The sequence below is a fragment of the Periplaneta americana genome, chromosome 7 (assembly GCF_040183065.1).
Source record: "Periplaneta americana isolate PAMFEO1 chromosome 7, P.americana_PAMFEO1_priV1, whole genome shotgun sequence".
Lineage (NCBI taxonomy): Eukaryota > Metazoa > Arthropoda > Insecta > Blattodea > Blattidae > Periplaneta > Periplaneta americana.
Genome location: NC_091123.1, coordinates 173,427,225 through 173,447,590, shown reverse-complemented (window position 1 = coordinate 173,447,590; position 20,366 = coordinate 173,427,225). Strand labels below are relative to the sequence as shown.

At 35.1% G+C, this 20,366-nt stretch overlaps 1 protein-coding gene across 1 annotated transcript in view; it reads left to right on the top strand.

Annotated features, from left to right (window-relative positions):
• The first annotated feature begins 5,613 nt into the window (after positions 1–5,613).
• LOC138703746 (alpha-tocopherol transfer protein-like) overlaps positions 5,614–20,366 on the top strand; it is a 62,379-nt gene continuing 47,626 nt past the window's right edge. The window contains exons 1-4 of the mRNA XM_069831886.1: positions 5,614–5,668; positions 9,666–9,759; positions 9,963–10,026; positions 15,639–15,684. The gene's annotated coding sequence lies outside the window, so the exon portion shown is untranslated. The remainder of the gene's footprint in view (positions 5,669–9,665; positions 9,760–9,962; positions 10,027–15,638; positions 15,685–20,366) is intronic.

Sequence of the window (20,366 nt, the reverse complement as noted above, 5' to 3'; positions counted from 1 at the left end):
CATTTTCAAACTGGATGGAACCACTGCCGTCTAGATAAGTGTTTGAACTTACAACAGCATAATCAATTAATTAAAAATGTGATACTTCAAATTGTTGAGAAAGGTTCTCTGTTACATGGCGCGTTAAGGTAGGCGAAAACTTACCGAAATTGATCCGTACGGCGCGTTCGGATTTTTATTCTTTGCATCATTTTAAATTGAGCATCCCTCACTTGGCCACATCGCCTCTGTCCGCATGGCCGGATTCCGATCACAATTCTTTCCAGAGAATTCTAAAGGATTTCCGTAGGTCCAAGATCGAAATACAGAATGTCATGGTAAATCTATCGATTGCAAGGCCTCCAATCGCGGTAATATTGAAGAATAACGAAATGGAAGACGTGAAGATTATTTTATTAAGTCCAACAGTATGAAGAGCTTTATAATTTATGAAATTAGAATTATAGCAATGTAATATGAAGAAAGAACTTATGGGATGAGATTGGGAAAATACTAAATTAACCAGATATGTCCTACATAGTTTATTTAAGTTACAAGCCATTCATTTTATTTCCATATTCAGTTCAGAACACTACAGTGAAATAATGCGTTCTAGCGATATAATAATAATAATAATAATAATAATAATAATAATAATAGTAATAGTAATAGTAAACTGCCCCCATTGAGGGTAGCCCTTACAGACTCAGTATATCCTCAAAAAAAATTATACATATGTAAACATAGATATTAAATTTTAAAGAAGGGAAACAAAGAAAAGTTCGTGAAAAATTACAATTGAAGAGTCCACTGCAAGAATGATGGATGTCATTTGGAATACATTTTGCAGGAGCAGCAATTGAAAGTTTGAAATGATTAGCACTCAAAGCTTAACAGCTGTGATTTTCCGATCATTACTGAAAAATGACTATCAGTGTTAATGCCATATAACTCTGTATGTACATTCTATATAATTATCTTAAGCTATGCATTGACAGTCTTGGTTCATTTTCGACAAGAAAGTGACATCCATCATTCTTGCAGTGGACTCTTCAATTGCTATTAATGTGGCACCATGTGATTAATTAGGATTTGGCAGGATTTTTTTTAACACAATTATCACAATGTCATCCTCAGAGATGTTGGCAGTGCAAACTGCCGTCGAAATTCTTCGAAAAAAGCTGGTATAGTCCCTCGAGCACCTATGAGCAAGCCGAATACCTCAACGTGAATTAAGGCATATTTCAGCTTGAAATAGATGACTATAGGCTCATAGATCGACTTCTTCTCAAGGTGGACCTCGGCTGACTGATGACATTCTACTTCAAAACGTATCGTGGGGTCCACAATGATGCCCTGTTTAGTGTCAGCATTGTACGCTAAAATATCTACTCGTCTCGACCCTGATGTCTAGAGTTCCTCAAGAACAATCCCTCTTCACATAATCCCAAGACGTGTGCTAAAGTTTCAACACTATTTCGTGATTCATTCGGAAATGCGGACAAATGAGCGATGCTATAATAAAAATCTGAACGCAACGAACGAATTATTTCCGGTAAGTGAGCCCCTGCCTACCTTTACACGGAAATAACAAATTCGCTGTTATTGTACCTAGGGATAATATTTTTTTTTTTACAGTTCATTTTATATTTCAGATGTGTCTAGTAATATCATAAAATAATGTTATAAATTTTCAATCAAAGACACAACTATCTGCAAATGTTTATTTGCTACATGAATATAAGGTATATAAACGTTTTCGCCTTGTGGGGCATCATCAGATGTATTAAAATTATGTGATCCGAACTTAGATTAAATTAGATTTATAAAAAGCAAATACGAACAGTGTGTGATACATGGTGATAAAATTTCATGAGTTATATGTATACTAATTGTAACAAGAAATAAGATAAAATGATGAATTTCAATGTAGTGTAAATTCAAATATGATTAAAATTGGAATTGTGTGTACATATAACTCATGTTACATTATAATACATATTTGTCAAATAATGTTATGCAAATTATGATCATGTTAAAATGAATAAATGGATAAAATCTTGGGTTATAGTTATTCAATGTTTAGAAAATAACACGTCTTGGAGAACTGTGTATCATACCGAAGTTTGCAGTAATCGATGTTGTAGGTTGATTGTGATGTGCTTTACTTGATTTTAATCTAAATGTTGTCTAGCTTCGATGCAAATAGTGGCTATCCTTGATCCTTTAGATCTAAAATATCTATCTTTTATAATGCATATCGTTGTTGAATTACTGTGTTTAATTAAGATGTGTGTATATGGAAGAATTGAGTACTTTGCTTGATTGTAATCTAAATGTTGTCTAGTTTTGATGCAAATAGTGGTTATCCTTGATTCTTTACATCTAAAAAATCTATCTTTTATAATGCATATCTTTGTTGAATTACTGTGTTTAATTAATATGTGTGTATATGGAAGAATTGTACGTATATGTCTCGGTGTATGTGGGAGTGTTGATGGTTTGAAATTTTATCACCATGTATCACACACTCTTCGTATTTGCTTTTTATAAATCTAATTTAATCTAAGTTCAGATCACATAATTTTAATATATCTGATGATGCCCCACAAGGTGAAAACATTTATATACCTTATATCCATGTAGCAAATAAACATTTGCAGATACTTGTGTCTTTGATTGAAAATGTATAACATTATTTTATGATATGGATAATATGTTGAAAATAAGTTTCATTTTTGGGCCTGTCTCTTTCCTCAAATAAATCCAGCAAGCGTAACTCATCCCCATTGGATATATAGTCCATATCGTTATCATCAGGGCCGCTGACAGAATTTATGGGCCCCTATGCAATACTGTACTCAGACTCCCTTGAAAAAGTACAAATTACAAGTTACCAGTTATTCTAACCATAATAATTATTTGCAAAATAAATAAAAGATAACTCCATACCCAGATACGAACCTAAAAATATACACTTTTATTACATGAAACTTTTTAGTAAAATTTCACATTAGCACAATATATTATATTCATAAAACATTATTCCTAAACACCTGTAATTTCTAACTTGCAGTCCAACATCAACAAACTACTCTCCTTGACTTCATTGATGCAAAATCATCAATTATGTCATCAAAATGTAAAGACCTAGCAAGATCGCTCTCCAGACTAAGGAGCCAAGATTACTCAGTCGTTCTTCACACATTGTTTATCTGAATACATTTTTATTTTCTTCATTTTGCTGAAGGATCTTTCAGCATCAGCAATTGTCACAGGAATTGTATAGAATATTCTAATGGCTATGTAAATATTTGGAAATAAACTGACCAGTTTTAATTATCTGAGATTATTTAGGTGATTCATAGGTTTCAGTGGAGTTGGTTCTAAATTAGAGGCATGAATTGGTTTTAAATATTTCGGCTCATCACTGCTCTCTTTGTTAATGTCTTCATAATATTTTTCAAGATTAAATGTTAAGCACAGAAACACCATTTCGTAATTTCAATTAAGAAACGTCAAACGAATTAATTATCTTTACACCAAAAACGGATGCTCCCTGGACCAATCTTTTCAAGCAGTCTGCCACCCATATTAATATCTTCTAATTTTTTCTGTCTTTCCTTGTGCTTCTCAGCTCCCGACTTACGTCTGTACTTGTCCACTGTGCAGTTAAACTGTAATCGGTAACACTAATTAACAGAATTTACTAGACAAGCGACAACGAAAAGACGAAAGTTTCGACACGAAACATACAATGTACTCAAAAGGAAACGTGATCCTGTGACTTCGGTTTGGAAGAGTCCACTAGCATATTGTGGTGGGCCAGCCAATAAATAATTGAACGTGTTCGGTACAAGTGACGGGAACATAGTTCAGGCAAATTCCGGGGCTCTCAAGTGTCGTGTAGGTAAACGTTAATGCGGGAAACCGATATTCTATTAATTATATAAAAGTCAAATATTTTACATATGAAATGGTAATTTGTATTAATTCTACTGTTGTTGAGTTAATATGTCAAATTTATGGAACAAATATTCTTACAAAATCTTATAGTACCCATAGCCTATGTATCTACGAATAATTATTCATAATAATAAAAAGTAATCAGACTCAATCTGACGGGCCCTTATTGCTCACGGGCCCATATACACTCGCCCCTTTGCCCCCCCCTTTTCGGCGGCCCTGGTTATCACTAGAAGTGTTTCAATCAGACATCTGAAAGAACAATTACAAGCCTAAATTAGCCTAACTTCTATTTTGAAACACTTTCGGAAAATAATTTTATTACTGTACAATTAATCTGGAAACGACTTCAGAATAATACCGCGTAAGTACATATATACCGTTATTTCATCATTGAATTGTTTATTTTTTGTGCAAGAGGCATCTCTTTTTTATGCACTTATTTATTTACCTATCCTTATACCATCAATAAAAAAACATGTTTTTAAATTATTTTCAATGTACACAGTCTTGCTACATAAGTACTTAGGCGACATTCTGAAGTACAGCGTTATTTTTAATTGACACAATCATTGTACATAAATACTTACAAAAATACTTACTTATTGGCTTTTAAGGAACCCGGAGGTTCATTGCCGCTCTCACATAAGCCCGCCATTGGTCCCTATTCTGAGCAAGATTAATCCATTCTCTATCATCATATCCCACCTCCCTCAAATCCATTTTAATATTATCTTCCCATCTACGTCTCGGCCTCTCTAAAGGTCTTTTTCCCTCCGGCCTCCCAACTAACACACTATATGCATTTCTGGATTCGCCCATACGTGCTACATGCCCTGCCCATCTCAAACGTCTGGATTTAATGTTCCTAATTATGTTAAGTGAAGAATACAATGCTTGCAGTTCTGCGTTATGTAACTTTCTCCATTCTCCTGTAACTTCATCGCTCTTAGCCCCATATATTTTCCTAAGAACCTTATTCTCAAACTCCCTTAATCTATGTTCCTCTCTTAAAGTGAGAATCCAAGCTTCACAACCATAAAAAAACAACCGGTAATATAACTGTCTTATAAATTCTAACTTTCAGATTTTTTTAAAGCAGACTGGATTATAAAAGTTTCTCAACCGAATAATAACAGGCATTTCCCATATTTATGCTGTGTTTAATTTCCTCCCGAGTATCATTTATATTTGTTACTGTTGCTCCAAGATATTTGAACTTCTCCACCTCTTCAAAAGATAAATTTCCAATTTTTATATTTCCATTTCGTACAATATTCTCGTCACGAGACATAATCATATACGAGTACTTTGTCTTTTCGAGATTTACTTCCAAACATATCTCTTTACTTGCCTCCAGTAAAATTCCCATGTTTTCCATGTGGATTTTCTGCTATGATAACTTACATAAATACTAATTAAAATAATTAAAAACACGTTTTTATTGATGGTACAAGGGTAAATAAATAAATACGTATATAAAAAGAGATGTCCCTTGCACTAAAAATAAATAATAATTCAATAATGCAATAAAGATATATGTACTTACGCGGTATTCTGAAGTCGTTCCCATTTTCGCTAAGTAATATTGTTGAATGTGAAAGAAAAAAAATAGAATGCGATCGATGCGATCTAGCAAGCAGTGATCAAAACAATTACATTCTAAGGCAGCCACATTGAATTCGAATTGTAGTCTAAATTATCCGGTAAATCTGTTCTGCTGGTAAGACATTAATACTTTTGGATATATATCTTGTAGTTTTGAAATCTATTATCTGTAAGTTTATAATTTTTCTTTTCAAACTTGGTCTACAATTTTATTTCTTGAATTTATTTCTAAATACCTAAAAATATTTACATAGCCTATCTTTTACTACCCATTAGGCTACATTGTCTTGAAATTATCTGACTTACATCTTATTTTAAACTGTTAATAGCTAATTATAATATAAATAAGTACCGGTGTGTATGTTAATTAATATAAACATCAAGATGTCAAAATTTAAAGCTATGGCACTTTAGACATGTATGTATGTATGCATTTAATGCTCATCCAGATTGATTCAACATCATTTGGCTTCTGGCAGACCAGTACAAAGTCCTCACAGAGCATTTAAAATTTATAAGTTTTTTACAAACATCTAAATGTTTCCAATGCATAATAGAATTTTCCTCATTACAAATGACACACTGAGGTGATGGTAAAATACCCAGTTTATATAAATATTCCTCCAGGCAGTCATATCCTGTGGCAATCCTTATGGCAGCTACAGTTTCTTTACGGGGATGATCAGGAAGTATTTCTGACTTGTCAACAAGACCAGCCCATTTCTTGCACTTCAGACATAAAAATAATTAGTCATTCTGAACATCAGTTAGAATGAAATTAAGTGCGTAAATAATTATGGGATCTAAAATCAGCACAGGATTTCTAAAAACAAATTCATGATAATGCAACATTTCATAATTTTTGTATAAATTTAAATTATTCTTAAACCAAATTTTTGAAATTATTGAAATAATAAATTATCGTAACAAAAATATTAAAATAACAATTGCCTTTACTTTCACTTAGAGACATTTATTCATCATCAGCGTGCATTTTGATGTCTTGAGCTAAGAAGTATGTCATGTTATTATTATTGAATGTAAATGCATTTTAAATAATTTTGTTACGCTATTCTTTAGATCATTTCCCACTACTGCAGTTATGCCGTTTTTGCACACAATTGTATATAATCATTGTCGCCAACATACGAAACAACTCATCGAAAGTAATGCTAATATATAATAATCCTCTAAATACTAAATTCGGTAGGAAACGTTGGTCAATATGACGAAGGTTAGGTTTGGTTTGTTAAGGTTTAGAGCTTGTTCTCGTTCGAATAATCTGATAACAAATAATGATGGATGAAGTATAGGAATTTTTTCCACGGCCTCAGTGGCGGTTTCTCGGGGGAGGGAAGGGAGGAACGTCCTCCTCACATTTTTCTTCTTTTGAAAGTAAATACCAAATGAAATATATGCCTTGAAATTCGAGGAAGATTCGATAATTTTTAAGTTCACAGCTATAAGAAAACCTCGGTTGATCGAATTTTAAACGACGCGCAATCATGTGCTGCTAGAAAACTGTGAGAAAGATACGAGATTGTTTGTGTGGAGGAAAGTCAATCCATTCCTCCTTTACTGCAGTTAACACATATAGCAGCGCACTAGCAGCGAGAGACAGAAGAAGAGTTTTAAAGCAAGTAAATGAACGGAGAGGGAGGAGATCCTCCTCTGAATCACGCATGGGCGGGAAATATAGAAACCGACTGGTCGTGCAGCAAGCTCGCTACCGCTGCCATCTAAGGATGATGCATTCAATCAGACTATAACACATCTAGGAGGAGACACAATAAAAACAGTTTTAACGCAAAGCTATGAAAGACACCTTATAAACTTTTTTTTTTAATTACAAAACAAAGTATATTATTCATTGTACTTTATATAAGCTGCTATTCATGGTTTAAAACTTTCGAGGATATCTGAAAGTTGAAGTTGGATTTATATAAAACAAAGAGGAAGTACTTCTACGTTAGTATCGCAGAGCTTTTTGACCCATGAAATTCACTTCCATTCATTGTCTACTAGACAGGACAACAACCAAGTTGTCAGTTTTGTACAAATATATTTGAAATTGAAAGCAGGTACTCCAAACTACATTATTTTTAACATAAGATTAATCGGTCATCTGCAGTTTTGAACAATAATGATAGTATGACCAGAGCGGTATGACTTTACAAGAACTGACATTCTTCAAAAGCATGTGATACTGAACTTGTGAAATGTACATGTGGCAACACAGACACGTGAGTGGGTGCAATGTTCTCGCTTTCCTAACAGGTTATTTCCCATTCCCACTTCCGTAAAACGGTTCTGGTTATGTGTTAGTAGCTGGTCTCTTCCAACACGTGTGATGCTGTAGTGTGCGCGAAAAATGCTGCGAGTTTATGAATTTCCTTGTAATTGTTAATTTGTGCAATTATCCAACAACGAATGGAAGTCAAAACATATTTTGGACAATTTAGGAAACTCAGTTTACAAGAACAGATTATTGCTATACAAAAGAGAAGGCCAACCCTAACACTACCTCGTCTTACTTGTATGCATGTAGGCTAATTTGTAGCATGTTTCTCTCAAGAAGGTGTCATTTTGCGCTGTTAACTTCTTTCCTCCTCTTAAGAAATATGCAGGAGCCGCCACTGCTCGGCCTACATTAATTTCAAACTGGCATGGTATAATTGCTTCTGTTGGCAGAGTAAGGGAGGGGATTGTCGGATAGGTCTGGTAATGTCGGATAATCTCGGATAACATATTTCTTTTCCATCGAATGGTGCAATCTGATGTGAAAATAATGCATTACGTTCTCTACAAGTAGACGAACATCTGCATGAATAGCCATTACTGTTGAGTGCTTCACTGTGTGTGAATAGCGTGTTTTCAACGTTTCTGCAAAAAAAAAAAAAAAAAAAAAAAAAAAAAAAAAAAAAAAAAAAAAAAACTTTGTGAGGGTAAGTAATGTGATTTATTCGTTATAAGTTATTCTTATATTTACACAACATGGTATGCACTGTTTGATATACCATAGATAAGGCTTCTTAATTCTCTAATTGCAGAAATTCTATCGACGACATGTTTCATGCAGCTGGCTTGTTTTACTGTGTGTGAAGAGTCGGCCAATGTCGGATACTAGCTGAGGGCAATGTCGGATACTGTCCGAGGGCAATGTCGGATACTAGCCGAGGGCATTGTCGGCTGTCTTTCAATGCTGCTCGCTACATAAAAGCTGCCTTAACCCCATTTATATGTTTTCTATAACAAACCACTACATTTTTACTCATGGGTATTTTTAATTAATGTAAGTAATTAATTTTCTAATTAATCGAATATTATGAAGTAACGAATTGTTTCTTCTTCTGATATTTTTAGACGCCTAAATTAAAGAAAAAAGAGATTCAGTCTAAAAAAATGGAAGTCTGAAGATATGGTAAATGCCATTGTCGCAGTAAGGGAGAAAAGAATGGGCTATCTTGCTGCTTCCAAAAGATTCAATGTACCTCGATCAACATTATTTGATTATGTACGGTCCAACTCTGAGCCCACCAAAGCCGTTAAATCGCAACTTGGACGAAAACCAATACTCCCAGCTTCACTTGAAGAAAAGCTAGTTGACTATGTGTTAATGATGGAGAGAAAATATTTTGGATGAACCAGAAATGATATTAAAAGGCTTGCATATCAGTTGGCTAACCAGAACACTATTGTAATAGTTTCTGATATGCAATATATTAGTTTAAATGCATTATCATACCTCTTACATAATAATGTCTAATGTATCTGACATTAGCTTCCCATTCTGTCAGTGATGATATTATTTCTGTTTTCTCTTTGCAAGTTATACATCAAATACATATTATGTAAATTACCTAATACTTATGTACAAACTGCAGGAACCCCAAGAGGTTATTATAATACTAATTAATTCCAGTTCTAACTTTTTTCAATTACCTTTATTTTGAAACATCAAAATGGTATCCGACAATACCCTCCCTTACTCTAAAGTAAGAAAAGGCAACATGGCGTATGCCAGTGGGAAATGGTCTGAAGTTTCACTGCAAAAATTTCTATTTAATAAATCTTTGGTTCGCAAGTTAATTGTGCCGAAATTTCCTTTTCAGTACAATGTTGGGGCTAGTGTTGTGCATGTGCCTTTTGTCCGCCATAGGCTTCTGTTTCATCTGCTGCACAGTTTACTCTATTGCCAGTGACCTGGTGAGTTTGCATCGTGACCTTTAGTCACGTCATTAACAATATATGTAACTTACCGGTAACCCACCACAGCACGTAAAACTAGAGATCCTCAATGTGGCCAAAGTTCGTTAAAATTGCAACGTCGCCGAGGAGAAACTGTTGACATCTGCATGCATTGCCTTGTTAATGCAAGAAGCTTTTTTATGATTACAAAATTGTTACAGTTATCCACCCCAAGTGAATGTCGAGGTCCAGTTTATGTGACAATCACAAGAGGAGACGTGGATGGTGAGTTTATTCATTTTACATTTGCATATAATTGGACTATACGAGAGCTTTAAGGGACTATAACATGTAAGCTATGCGTAGGTCCACTCCTGAAGAGTAAAGGCTGGTTCACAATAAACCGGGAACGGAAACGACAACGAGAACGAGAACGGAAATAATGATAAAACATATGTATTTAAATGTGAGCATTCACAGTAGGTAATTGTAAATCCTCACATTTAAAAACAAGTATTTTAACAATATTTCGTTCTCGTTCTCGTTGTCGTTTCCGTTTCCGGTTTATTGTGAACCAGCCTTAACGATTAGCGTCACCGTGAAACGAACGGGCTCGGTTCAAATTCTTGTTGGGGGTTTTTCCTCAATCAATTGAAACAGAATTGCGGCGTTGGACCTCGGATTCATTTCACCATCATTAGCTAATTCACATATCATCATCATCATCATCATCATCATCACTACCACCACCACCATAGCCCGAGTAAAGGAACACTGGGACTGAGTTTTGAAACTTTTAAAGTTTTGATTAATTTATTTCAAATTTGTCGGGTTTGTTGTTTAAATAACATTACAAAATTTAATCAAGTTTCAGTCATTAGTTCCTCAGACGTTAATTTTCACGTATTTTAATTATATTAATTTATGCGGCTTCAGAATTTTGTTTGCTTTTAAAAATTTGTTTGTGAAGGTCTTACATTTCATGATAAAGAAAACTGCGCATGGATTTTTAAATCTGAGAACTGGTTCATAAGATAAACATTTTCTTACAAGTCATAATTTTTGCTTAATAATTTTCTTTAATTTTTAGAATTTAAAAATTCATATCATGTAAAGCTTTCCGTGAAGAGCTGATTCCATGCACAGCTTTGTGTACTGCAATATGCTGAGTATTCTTGCAAAGTTTCATCTAAATCGGAATAAATGCAAGCCACTAGGAACTTTATTATTGACCAAAAACATAGTTTTGAGAAAACGCAATTTTTAGTGGGAGTGGCATTTTAAAAGTGGTCGCCAGTAGTAGGCGTGGGCTAAATATAGGACAGAATGTTAAATGTATAAGGTAAAATTTATGTAAAAATATATATATATATATTTATCGAATGCCGCTGACAACGCATGGAGGGGGCTGCCTAGGGACGAGTGGGGTTGCCTGTTCGAAACCTGAGTACGCAGCGAAACTTAGTGTAGTCAGTGTGGATTTGGAAATGCGCCTAGTTTGAGGGTTAGAGCAATAGATCTTGAAAGGTTGCAGTTCTGTGTCGTAGTGCCCCTTTCCCGGAATTGCATTTCATTCCGAGAAGGCTTTTTGTGCGGAATGAAGACTGGTCCACAACAAACCGGGAATGGGAACACGATGTGAAGAACGTGAACATGAAGATTTTTTATTCACAATAAATCGAGACCTAAAGCCGCTATGTATATCGATTTGCATGTCAATAACGATATGTAAAGTCGATATTACGCATTCTGGTGTTATTTGTGTATATTTGATCCATGACATTTTCTCATGAGTACAAGTCAGCCAACACAAACACAGGTTAACCAACTTAGAAATTTAAGACACGGAATATGGTAGTCTGATCATATACTGGGTGTTCAGTTCAAAGTGTGTCATGGCTCGCTGTATGCCGTCATGTGGCTAGTCGATGAGCCTAGAGAATTCAATCTTCCTACACTTCCGAAGAGGTGTATTACTTATGTGCCAGAGAAGTTGCCTAGCAAGTACGGCGTTCATTCAGAAGAGTACTTACTGATACGTACGGTAACGCCGGTAGTGGCAGGAATGTGAACTGTTTCGAAACATGTACTGAGATGAGTTTTTTCTTACTGTCGGGATATGGGGAGAGGGTTAAGACGATTACTTACGTATTTGTTGACATTAACTTCGACGGTCAACATGGACACGGAGCATTTGATTTGTGTTGTGGAATATTGCCGTACGCAACAGATGATAACAAATACCCTGCGTACGACTTGCCCGCGCAAAACACAGTTCGAAAGAGGTTATGGTAGCACACAGACGTTACAGACCGCCATCTGTTGCTACGACGTTCAAGTTATACCGTACACGTTCTCAAGTTCAGATTGAACGCCTTGATTAAAAGGCAACTTCTCTGACACAAAAGCTGAAACTCGCTTCAAATCGCTGACTCATCAACGGTGACGTCATGACACACTTTGAAATGAACACCCAGTATATACACGTAGCATATGTGGAAAGTGATTCTACTGAATTTCTGCGCTATACTAAAAGCCAGGTTATGAACCGACTAAACAGGAAGTAGTTGGGTGGGCGAGAGGAAAGTGCGGGTTAGAGGGGTAGCCTGTGCAGCGATGACACGTTGAGTGTGGGGGTTGGAGGGGAAAAGGAGAACGGAGCTTTTCATTGGACCTCGCGTGAAAATGTCGTCTGCTAACGAAAATCAGGCAACGGAATCACGGAGACAGTGTAGCCAAACTTCCCAGTTTATTTGCACTACCACGTGCATTACGAGTCGCATTTCGTACCAGCGTCATTAGCTCGTGCTTTCTTAAAAACAGTAATTTTAATTACTAATATTGTGGATAGTGTTATCGAGAACTGTATACAGTAGTTATTTTAAACATATCGGTGACAAACGCTGAACACGCTTTGAATCTCGCTTCACTATGTGGCAATAGAGCTCAGAAAGAGAGCAACAGAACGTTGCTTCCGGTTTAGTCGGTTCATAACCTGGCTTTTAGTATAGTTACAAGCAATGAATGGACAAGCTATTATGTCACGGCCTCCTTGTTACAAAACATACGACGATATAATAGCTTTTTGATGACAACAGAATGAATCTAGTAGGCAGTGATCGAAAACGAGAACAGCAAAGTTAAAACTTGGCCAACTCTCCGTTCCCGTTCCCGTTCCCGCTCCCGTACCCAGGCAAGATTCTCGTTAATTGTGAATTATTTAAATACATTTATTTTTAAAAATTCCGTTCTCTATCGCGTTGTCGTTTCCGTTCCCGGTTTATTGTGAACCAGCCTTGAGTTGCATGGCGATTGTGTTGCTCGGCTGAGCCTACCCCACGCATTCCTCTCCAGCCAGCAAGCCTCAATACCAGGCCTATACTTCTAGTAGTACTAGTCTCAGTCATGTTCCCATCAGGGTTCATATCCTTAATGACTCTGATTTTTCCCTGCACAAATCTGTCAGTTGCCTTCTACCAATGTTTAGACAAAACGCGAACACTAACATGGCAGACGGCCGGACTGACGCCGCACAAACAGAAGTGGTGTCCTGTTTTTCGAAAAGGGAAATTATACTGTTGGTGAAATGAAGAGGCAAAGACGGGAAAACCTCAAGGAAAACCCTCAACACAGACACGGGCTCCATTCTATAATGTCCAAAAATGTAATGTCGACTTTCTTATGTCCGTTACTTGAAAGTCCACTAATTATGATCATAAATATATGACCAATTAATTACTTGTCTACATTATATTAGTCCAAAAACACACATTTTATGTCCACATGTTACATTCACTGCTCAATACATTATGTCCATCTACAAATTTTTTGTCCACTTTACTTAATTATCTATTCGTCATCTTCTACTGCTTCTTCAACTTCATGTAGCTTCAAACTATAACTAATAGTTTTAAGGTAAGGCAATGTTACCCCCTTCCTTGTAGTGGTTGCAATTCTGAACAATCTGGTTCACTTTCCTTAAGTTTACCAAGTTTACAATTGTTTAAGGGGTTAGGTACAGCTTACAGCAGTAAAATTTTAGAAATATTAAACATTTTTTCCTTCCATTGCTGTATTTTGCACAATAATGAAAATTAGCATGTGTGAAACACTGTCCTTCTGCTATATGAAAAAAAAAAATATATTTTTTTACGATTAAAAAAATACATTTGTTTTTCAAAATTCAGTTCACTGTGCAGTGATGAAGCTTTTCCCACGTAACTAAAAAAACTATCCAACATTCTGTGATTATTTTTTTTGTGTGTATTTATGCATGTCATATCTACAATATGATGCAAGATCACTGCTCTATCTTTGATAGATTGTCTGATAAAAAATAAATTCCTTTAAAAATGGTCAAATATCAGTATTTTCTTCTAACACAAAATAATAAAAAAAATATATTTATTAAGTAATGTAGTTGAAAGAGCATGATATTGTAAACATGAGTTTCGGCAATGAAATAAAAGAGAGAGAACACGAAAAAGTTGACAAGTTTATGAGTTATGAGGGAAACGCTTCATCACTGCACAGTGAACTGCCATCATTTTGAATTTTGAAAAAAATATATAAATATTTTTTTTAATTGTAAAATAGTACATTATGCAACGAGCCTATAATGTTAGTAATTAAGACTCGAGTATGGATATTTATGAAACGAGCGCAAGCGAGTTTCATAATTTTCATACGAGCTTCTTAATTACCATTATAGGCGAGTTTCATACGACTTTTTATGCTCGACCATATTTCTAACTTGAAATTACCGGTATTCAGATGTATACATTTTATTTGTATCTGACAAGATCGGAAGTGACCTTGTTCTAGGTCGTGAATTGTGAGATGTGCGCAGACGGGAAAGTATTCATTTTTTCCGAGGAACAATAATGTCATTGACCTTGATGTAATCCCGTTAAACTTGATATAACCTTGATTATTGAATTCGACATTGAAAAACGAGATGATAAATTGAATTTATTTGAATGTTATTTATAATTAACGCTAATTATTATAGTAACAGAACATAACCTTCTGCGACAGTATTGGATTTCCAGCCTCCGTGACTTTTCGCTATTTCTCTTTGGATTGCATATCCGAGAATAATCGATAATTGCGGTTTTATAACGGTACAAAGCTGACTTGTCATTGGCTGAACACATGTAAGCTGAGTTGACGTTGGCTGAAGACCTGTACTTTAATGAGTAGGTGTACTTTAATGACATGCATTAAAGGACAGCTACCAGGTGTATAATTAGTACATTTCGGCATGGTCGAGCATAAATATTTTTTCCATATAGCAGAAGGACAATGTTTTACACATACTAATTTTCATTATTGTACAAGATACAGTAATGGAGGAAAAAAATGTTGAATATTTCCAAAAATTTTACCCCTGTAAGCTGTACCTAACCCCTTAACCGTCATGCCGTTGAGTTATTTAATACTTTCCTTGTTCTTTTGGTCCTTCTCATTGAATTCTATGAATTTCCACATCGACGAGTGTTGTGCGACGATGTGTTTTTTGAAGTGATTTTCTCATTCTTTAACTATGTTAGTTGTTCGATGTTGTTCTGTCACAACCTGATTATAAGTACCAGTATTCCATATTTCAGGTGGAAATTTTCTGGTATTGCTCTTCTCCTTAGTCGAGAAGATGTTTCTCTTATGTAAGCTCTTTCTATGTATAATGCTAAAGTGGACATAAATAAAAATGGACATAAGTATGTATAGTTCGTATGAACCCAAAAAAGTGGGCAAAAATAAACATGGCCGAAAGTCCGTGGAGACATATGTTAAGGGGGCTTATACGAGTACAGTAAGAATCGTGAAAAATTTTGAATTTTTTTTTATTGTCTCAGTCGGTAGAGTATACTTTTCTGTAAATATTTTCAAATTTTCAGGTGAAGGTGACGGAACAGATGCAGAAGGTGATTTTTAGCCCAGAATGTAAGTACAAGCATGATCCACCTTTAGACTCATTTTCCCGATAATTATATTTTTCGATACAAAAAACCTGATATCTCAAGGACCGTTTGTCTAATTTGATTCAAATTTTTGCACTTGTCCTTTGCAATAATCTCTAGAGTTTGGACTACAATGGTTAAATTTGAATGAAAAATGAGTAATTTTCTAGTAAAAATACATTGAAAAAGAAACTTTTTTTTTCCGTTGTTGGTAACTCTATAGCACCTATTAGATGCTTCATGGTTGTGCTAACAGATTGAGTTACTTGTCAACAATGTGACGCTGAAACGTGTGTTCAGGTTACTGCCCAGCGACAGTCCTGATGTATTTTATATTTTAATGATTGCTTAATTAATATTAACCCGGCACACTCACAATCACACTCACATTCATACAAATTTCCAGACTCTAGACACCCAGATAATTTTTCGTCTTCAAGAAAAATTCACCGGGAGCCGAGCCCGGGAATCGAACCCGGAACCTCCGGATTTGCAAGGCAGCATGCTGACCAACAGACCACGGAGGCAGTCAAACAAAATTTTGTAATGCAAATTTAAAAATCTATAAATTTAGTATGAAGTTACCTGTGATGCTCATTGAGGACCAATCTTTAGATTATGATCGCAGATTTAAGGAAAAAAAGTAAATGGCTATTATTTTCTCATTTTTGGTTAAATCATGTTTAATTTTTGCAAGACAATTTTTTTCTTGAAAAATTCAAACATTGAAACATATTCATGGATACTAAATGTATTATATATGAAATTTGAGCTAAACTCATGTAGAATAAATAAGAGTGCAAAATTGGGAGAAAATACATGAAGTGGTAAGCAAGTTATTAAATATTTTGTAAAAAGTGCAACCGCTACTGCATGAAACCCCTTAAATGAACGAGGTATCAATAGACCATCGTCCTGGAAGCCTCACAACCTTAGTTTTGTATGACTTGAGGCTTTCCCAGCGTTTGATGTAGAATAACTCTTCTCAGGTTCTCAGCCAGGTGAGTTGGAGATTTGCTTCCAAGCTTATCGAAACCTTAGTTTTGTCTACCACAAATACAACTCCGCCATCGCCAGTATTTCAACTCAAGTCCGGTGTTGTGGTAAGCCTGTCTGTCAACAGAGGCGGCTTTACCTAGTATGGATTTAAATTGAAAGCAATTATTGTAACTCACAATAAATAGCTGCCATTTGAGAAAAGTTACCTTTACTTTTTAACTTCGCTCTAGAATATGCCATTAGGAAAGTTCAGGATAACTCGGAGGGTTTGGAAAACGCGGAAATTCTACTTGAAGCAAGTAAAGAGATTGGGTTGGAAGTAAATCCCGAAAAGACTAAGTATATGATTATGTCTCGTGATCAGAATATTGTACGAAATGGAACTATAAAAGTTGGAGATTTATCCTTCGAAGAGGTGGAAAAATTCATATATCTTGGAGCAACTGTAACAAATGTAAATGACACTAGGGAGGAAATTAAACGCAGAATAAATATGGGAAATGCCTGTTATTATTCGGTTGAGAAGCTTTTATCATCTAGTCTGCTGTCAAAAAATCTGAAAGTTAGAATTTATAAAACAGTTATATTACCGGTTGTTCTGTATGGCTGTGAAACTTGGACTCTCACTTTGAGAGAGGAACAGAGATTGAGGGTTTTTGAGAATAAGGTTCTTAGGAAAATATTTGGGGCTAAGAGGGATGAAGTTACAGGAGAATGGAGAAAGTTACACAACACAGAACTGCACGCATTGTATTCTTCACCTGACATAATTAGGAACATTAAATCCAGACGTTTGAGATGGGCAGGGCATGTAGCACGTATGGGCGAATCCAGAAATGCATATAGAGTGTTAGTTGGGAGGCCAAGGGGAAAAGACCTTTAGGGAGGCCGAGACGTAGATGGGAGGATAGTATTAAAATGGATTTGGGGGAGGTGGGATGTGATGGTAGGGACTGGATTGGTCTTGCTCAGGATAGGGACCAATGGCGGGCTTATGTGAGGGCGGCAATGAACCTCCGGGTTCATTAAAAGCCAGTAAGTAAGTATTTGAGAAAAATGCATTTGAATAATTTCTCTACATTGGAAAATTGTATTATAACATTTAAACCTGGAGAGACAAAAGGTTATATTCTGGATCCGACCATCAGATTCGAGACGCATCAGATTCAACCTGAGGAGTTTAATCTAGAGAAAAGGAGAATATATGAACCCACTATCCCTTATTACAAAACATCATATAAACTCAGGGATATAGAAGTCATCGGATTAATGGTGGGCGCTAGAGGGACCATAACAAAACAATTCGTGTCATTCTGTCATAAATTTGGAGTCCCAACAACAACAATTAAGGAAATTTCTATTATAGCTTTGAAGGGTTCTCTGCAGATTTTATGGCGACACTTGTATTTCAATTAAAATTACAGTTGAATTTTCTCAGTCCATTTTTTATCAGTATTTTTATAAATTTTCATTATGTGAAATATTATCTACTGCAAATTTTAGTTTCTGGTAAACAATTTTCTTGCAAGACATTTTTAATGTTATTTTAAATGTTACTGTTGTCTTTGGCAACCTCACCAAGTTGCGGAAGATTTATTTATTTATCTCTTTATCCAAGTGCGGGTATTTTGTTTTTCTTGTCCTCGCAGCGTTGCCCTCAATCCTTGATCACGTATATAACAGATTGTCAATCCCTATGTTAAAAACCGTAACGTGTGGAAGAGAACAACCACAGGATCGCCACTGTCGATTAGTAACGACCGCTAGATGAAAGTACAATTGCTTCTTGTAATTCAAATGGGAGTTACTGTATAATGTGACTTAAATATTGTCGCTAGATGACAGCATATACTCATATGTTATATATGATCTGGGCCTCAATGCATCATGAGAGGCGAATTACATAACATTGTATGATAATGATGATGATTATGAAGACTGAAGGAGAAATGGTGGAATATCATTATCCTGCGAAAACCTACCATCAAGCACTATTTTTGCAAATCACACTTTCATTTTGACTTACCGGATTAAGAACCCGGGTTATCAGCATGAAAGCTGACGCTCTACAGCCTACAGTTTCCTAAGAATTCGATCGTGTTTAAGAGATATTGTTGCTTATTGCGTATAGTCTATTCTTAGCTATAAAATAGTTTTATTTTTGTTTTTTATTTATATATTACACTTTCCTTTAAAGGGTTAGATACAGCTTACAGTAAATTTTTTGGAAATAATCAACATGTTTTTCTTCCATTACTGTATCTTGTACAATAATGAAAATGTTGTTGTTGTTGTTTTCTAATGCCAGGCGTTTGACAATAAAGTCATTTGACCTCTTGCACTCCAATATTTTTCAAAGATATTATCATTGTCAGCCACTGAAGCACAGATTTTGAGGTGTTCCGAATCCATTTCTTGGTTTGAGTTGCACAATGGGCAGTTAGGGGACTGATATATTCCAATTCTATGCAGGTGTTTGGCCAAACAATCATGGCCTGTTGCCAATCTAAATGCAGCTACAGACGATTTTCGTGGTAGATCGGGAATTAACTGTGGATTATGATGCAGAGAGTTCCATTTTTTCACTTGAGATTGTGTTATCAAATTTTGTTTGGTGAAGTCTAAGCATGTAGATTTAATAAATCTTTTCATAGAGTAATACGTAGATACAATAATGAAAATTTGTATGTGTAGGCTAAAACACTGTTCTTCTGCTGTATGAAAAAAATATTTTTATGATTTAAAAAAAATATTTATATATATTTATTTTTTTCAAAATTCAAAATGGTGGCAGTTCACTGTGCAGTGATGAAGCTTTTCTCGCATAACTCATAAACTTTTTAACTTTTTCATGTTCTCTCGCTTTTATTTTATTGCTGAAACTCATGTTTACAATATCACTCTCTTTGAACTAATTCCTTAATAAATAATATATATTTTTTTATTTTGTGTTAGAAGAAAATGCTGATATTTGACCATTTTTTAAATGAATTTATTTTTCATTATTATACAACATACAGTAATGGAGAAACAATTGTTGAATATTTCCAAAATTTTACTGCTGTAAGCTGTACCTAAACCCTTAAACATTATTAATAAAGCTTATTGAAACTTCTGTTGAAATAAATCTAAACATGAAACTTTTGAAGGAGCGTTTTCCTTTTCTAAATTCAACTGCCTCGCTAGAATAGAGTGTATGACACACGACTTGTTTTCATTGAGCAAATATTGAACATCATCCGCCATAAAAAGTAATTTGCAGTAGACCAATGGAGATCCCACGAAATAGTCGCTTGCGGCGTTTCCTAACTTGATGTGTGAGCCGTACTCAACATCTTTTTTCTTTGCAACTGAAGTTTCTCGGCAGCAGATTCATCTCAGTTCTGAAGTCTTTACAATTATTATTAGCATGCATGCTTAAAGTGCCTCGCCTTCCACGCCGGACATTGACATCAGATCCGTAATTTTCTGCTTAGGTATTCTGCTGAATTCATTTCATAATATTATTTAACTAGTAACTTATGTGTATATTATTGAATGCACTAAAATTGATTTAATTTTGTTATCAGTTTAATTGTAACATTAGATAGATAGATAGATAGATAGATAGATAGATAGATAGATAGATAGATAGATAGATAGATAGATAGATAGATAGATAGATAG